This window comes from Mercenaria mercenaria, chromosome 3, assembly GCF_021730395.1.
Source record: "Mercenaria mercenaria strain notata chromosome 3, MADL_Memer_1, whole genome shotgun sequence".
Classification (NCBI taxonomy): Eukaryota; Metazoa; Mollusca; class Bivalvia; order Venerida; family Veneridae; genus Mercenaria; species Mercenaria mercenaria.
Window position 1 is genome coordinate 78,754,115 of NC_069363.1, and position 6,000 is coordinate 78,760,114.

A 6,000-nucleotide genomic window follows, 5' to 3' on the forward strand; every position below is an offset into this window, starting at 1 on the left:
CATTTATTAATATAAACCGTTTAATATTTAACATTAATCAAGAAAATTAACTCATTTCGTTTAGATTATACTTTTATTTTTGTTTAGTTATACTGAATTCTCGCTGAGTTTTGATTACGATTTTCAATTCTTGACTTTTTTCTGCTTAAGTTATGCAAATCTTTCAACCTGCATCCGACATTTCACCATTTCGTCACGATGCAACACACTCAAAATTTGTTTGAAAGTAGCGGCATATCAAAGAAAAGATAATGTGTGTCTGGAAAGTTATAAATATTAACCTTGAATGAATTTATTTTCAATGCCTTTTAAGATTCCTATCGATTTAGGAATGTTTTCTCCGTGTATTGTTAACCAATGTATAATAATCGTTGTACAAGAATGTTCATCAACTAATTCTTCCTCAACCCTGCACTGCTTTTCTTACTGTAACCCTAGTCCATTTGCAAATGCGTGTCGGGTCAGTGATCCTGAAAAAGAAAAAAATAATTTCTCTATCTACCTCCAAGTTGTATCTCACGAGTTGAGTGGCTATGAATGATTGTTTACGTATTTTTGTCAGTTCTTTAAATACAACTTATTACGTACCAAACTTATATACAGTGATTCTTATGCCTCGTTTGGCATCAGCGTTGAGATCTTTAAAACTTTTCGTTTCTTCATCTGCTTTCAAGCTCTCAAAGGCTTTCTCGATTGTATAAAAGTCATCGTTTGTTGTTGATAGTTCAACCATGTCTTTAAGTTGTTCCATCATTTGATATTTGGAGCCAGATAATCCACTTTCTCTTAACTGTAGTAAGACCGAATGAATCTTTTGCAGATATTTCTGAAAACATGGTTAAAACATTGACCAAATCTATCAAAATTAGCCACAAACCGTAAATTAGGTCACTAACGAACTGCATGATATTGTGTACAGATACTGGTTTCGAATGAAGCTTTATTAAATGACAATGGCGCGCCTGAAGCGATTATTAGCACGACTAAACCTATATCTGTATGAGCGCGTAAATCGAGTACAGATACTGGCTTCGGATGCAGCTTTATTAAATGACAATGGCGGGCCTGAAGCAGTTATTAGCACGACTAAACCTATATCTACATGAGAGCGTAAATCGTGTACAAATATAGGCTTCGGAGTGCCAATAACCGCACAAGGAACGTCATTGCCATTTAAAGTTGTTTATTATATACCTAAACACATTTACGTGTACTCGATCGTTTTAATCAGTTAATCATATGAAATATCGACATTAATGATTTCTTATTGCGATGACACGGGGTAAAATGGCGTCAAAATACCCTCACATCCTTGGCGGTCCAATAACCGGTTGTTGTGCCCACTTGTGGTTATTGGCCTGGAGTACAAGATCCTGTTCTGTGCAATTTTATTACTATTTATGGTAAGGTATATAATAACACCATGGACATATAAAACGACAAACAAAATGTATATAACAGAATGGACAGCAAGTTGAAAATGTATAAAGTCACGTATATTTTGAAGCTTTGATAAATATATAATTCAGCCAAAGAAACTTAAGAATACTTGCATTTATGAGAAAAAAGTATTTATTGAAACACTTCTTTAACTTTTATGTTTATCTTACACTATTTTTCGCCAGCTTGTTTTCGGATACCGTAAGCTTATGTACGATTTCAGCATTCGCTTCCATTGATATCTTCATCATTTGTTTTAACCATGGAATAGGGTCTTCGTTGTCCGGGTCGTATTGAAGAATTGTCATCAAATTTCCAAGTTGAATATTATTACAATCAGACACGATGGCATGAAGGTTTCTTTGCTGGTCCATTCGTTTCTATCAAAATAAAAACCAGAACTGTCTCAATACATAAAAAGATAGTATTATTAAGTCGGACGAATAAATGAATGTAATTACCATGTTTCCTGTCATAGGTGTCATTCTACGATCATGGACTACTGAAATATTACTAAATGCAAAATACATATTTCTATTTAGTATCTCACCTGCATTTCATTTTGTTATTCTGTTTTCATAGTACTGATTTGTTCTTCCAGTTGAGCATTTTTCCTTTTCTGAAAGTCTAAAGCCTTTCCACTCAAGCGGTTAAAAAACCATTCTTTCTCCTTCGAAGTACCCTTAGGAGACGTTGTTATTCCTCCTTTCATGTATGCCCTTTGGAAGTTGCTTCTTCCAAAACCGTTGTCCTCATCCTCTTCGTCTGTTGTAGGAAGAGGAGGACTTGATGCCACATTTTAATCGTCAAATGCCTGCCTTACACCAACTGTAAAAAAACTCCACTCACAGTTATCCATATGAGGTGAGTTTTAAAATGAGAATTTGGACATATCTCAACATCTGTAAACTCTAGAAATTATCAATGATTCCTTTCATATCATTTGGATAAAATGCAAGAAAAATGTAATATGTATTTTATCATACAGTTTCAACGGGGACCTCATGTTGTAAGCATAATCAGTTTGTATGGTGTTTCGTTTGGTGTTCTGGCTTCTGCAAAGTCATCGAGTATATACGTTTACGGTTCAAATGGTTTTATTTATACAGGGCTTTTTTCCTTATAAAGCTACCGCCCATAAAAGGAGGCAATCCCAAAGCAAAACATTATGTATTTTCCTAATACTGAACTTAAGATTCCGAAACCTTTGTTATTGCCTATTTTTCATTTTTTGCTTTTTAACAATAGTTTTGCTATTTTAAAACTGTTACTCATTAGATTAAGTGAACAATTATCAAAATGCAATCACATATTTTAAAATGTTATTAAAAAAGAAATCAGTTATATTTTATGAAGTTTCCATTATTCCCAATTAAGACAAATTACAGAGGTATTTCCCAAAATGATGAGAAAATTGGTTGTTATATATCTTTATATGAGTATATTTTGTGTTTTACTATGTGTTTCTGTGGTTACTGTACGTAAGTAAGGGATTCACCTCGCTGCGAGATATCTTATTTACACGGTCTATAGAAACATTGTATGGGTTAATATTTAATCACCCCTTTGATATGATGCCTGCTTTTTAATTTTGTCTTTTGACAGATTCTGTGATATGCAGGATCCAGAACCATAGATCCCCTCTCTAAATTCCAGTTTGTTTAGTTCTGCCGTTTAGTTCTGCCCATTGTTTTCTCGTTTAGGGCACAGCGATTACTTTGTCTGGGGACCATACGCCGCTTTTCATGGAATTGCACTCCGTGCATCATTGAAGGTTCCATGGCGCCGCCGTATGGATACATCTGCGGATGTCTGTAAATTACATTCTGATACTTATAACATGTGTAAATGTTGAGTTGTGCTCAGCCCGGGGCTAGAGGGAGTGGACGGTAGCTTGAGCTTCCACTACCGTCCATGAACAGGCTTAATCAAACCGAGCCTGCCACATTTTCTTTTATGCCGTGTTGGGCAACCTGTGTTTTCCACTTTTTTTATTTTATCATAAAGAGTGAGGGTTGGCGCCAGTAAATTAGTTTTACGTTCCCAGTGCCGTTTCTGCTGTCGGTGTACTACTTTGTTATTTCTATATTATTATTGCAGCCGTTTGTGTTTCTGTGTTCATGTACGCAGTCACTGTGTAAGTGTATACAGTTACACATATCCATATTTCCATGTAGAGTGCTGTATGGGCGGCTGCGTTCGTTGAGTGTGGCTCCTGTTGGATTTGTCCTTGGTTTTGGAGTGTGTGTGTGTGTGTGCGTGTGCGTGTGTGCGTGCGTGTGCGTCTTCCGTATAAGGTCGCAAAATGCACGAAATGGAATCCCAACTACGAAGCTCGTGTTATTATATATAGGTCAGAAACCGAGGAAGTAGTTAACGAGCGAGCGCATATTATAAGCAACTCAGTCTTAAAATACGTACATTTAATGACTTTAGCGTATCAACTCCCCTTTGAATTAACTTACTAACTGTAAAACATGAACATATGATTTAATTTCTTCAGCTGTTCCCTGTATTGCAACTATCACGTGTACATTTTATTAACTTTTTTGTAACATTTATTTTACAAGATGGCGGATATTTATTTTTGGAACAGGGTATGTGTTTTTTATTCACATGTAGGTCAGGAATCCCATACTTATGTTCTTTTTGAGAATTAGTTACTTTGTCTTTCAAATATCCACCGTGCGTTCCGGAAAGTGTACAAGTGACATCAGATGTAATACAGTGTTTTCTATATGATAAAAATGAGAACACCATGTCAGACCTACTTGAAAGATGTTAAAGTGTTGTGATAGCTTTACATCAACTGATAAAAATTATATTTCTTCTTCATGAACGGTTAAAATTTAATTGCCAACTACAAGAAAAGGTTTTATCGACTCTAATATAGAATCGTTTCCGAAATAAAATAGGATACAAACTTACATTAATAGACATAGATGTAGCATCACTGATTTCATAGCGTTTAAGTTATGATAAAGTTTTCATCTACTTTTATAAACTAACTTTAAATGTAATACATATTACTCTCAGGTTCTATGCCCCAGATTCATATTTCAAATATTTTAGTACCCCGTTAGCATAATGCAAACATTTATTTCACCGTTCAAAGCGCAGTAACGCACCAGAAGCGTTTTACGCTTATATAGTTATAAGTGAATGGAGATGAATTATAAAAGTACTACGGTGTACTTAATTTTATTGAAATTCTGTAATGAATTTTATTGCAAAATATAAACAATGTGCAAGATATTTTGTAGATTTTTTTTCTTTACTGAATCATTTTTTTTTGTTTAGTTAGTTTAGTGTAGATTTAATAAAGCGCATTTATTTTAGCTCAATTGTGATGAAAGCTTGAAACTTAATTGAGAAACTTTCAAAACGCGTTCCATTTTATCCACAGTTACCGTGTCAGAGGTTTACTGAAATATAATCTGAAATACAAAGTTTATTGCGTTATATCCTTATAAACGCAATGTTTTGTTCTACTATATCTATTTCGTTTCAGAGGTTGAATAAAATGTAAAGTTTATTGCGTTATATTCTTATAAACGAAATGTTTTGTTCTACTATATCTATTTCGTTTCAGAGGTTGAATAAAATGTAAAGTTTATTGCGTTACATCCTTATAAACGAAATGTTTTTTTTTCTACTTTATGTGTTTTAGAAGTTGAATGAAATATAAATTCTTGGCATGTTTTCAAAATGACCTTATTGTTTTCCTGTCTTCGTATTTTTCAGGGATTGTCTGAAACTTTATGTTCATATAAGGTAATTGTTTACAGTGAATTTATTGCGTTAGAACATCAACGATATAGGATGAATGAAAAAATAATTTCTGACAATAATATAAATAAGCATACCAATTTGATGTTTACATCATGGTAAACAATACCCAGTTGACGTAAACAATTATGTCAACACATTAACACCTGCATAGACTCAAAAAACTGGCCACAGGGACTGGCTTGAATAAATTTGGAGCGGTTACCATCTAAAATTTCGTATAAAAAGTTTAACATTTAAAGACATAGGCGTAGGAGAAGAAGAGGCAAGGGGAGATTTGGAGAGTGTGTGGGGCAGGATATGGATCTGTACCCCCATCCCCGAATTTTGCCCCCAAAACTGATTTTATTGTTCATTATATAATTGTATGAAAACAGCTCACCACGCCCCCTGTCGTTCCAAATTTGCAAGTGTATAGAACATCAATCAACTGGTTCATGAGATGAAGTCGTTAAAATGTTTTTCTAGTTTTAGCTATGATGTTCAGTGCGGGGCTGGGTGTGTCTATTTGAAGAAATTTGGAAGGTCTATGCAAAGCTGTTAATAACCAAGTTTGGTACGCATTCAAAAAGCGACGCCCAAGTACCCACCAATACTTATCCTAAGCCTTTGACTCCCATGAACCTAAAGGGGAGATAACTCAATAATGATTTCAGACAGAGGTGTTTTAATGGCACTGGACTGCCTCCCAGTTGATTATCATTGGTAATAACATAGCGATTATCATATTTATAAAGAAATAGGAACAAAATATGTCCTGATTTGTTGTTC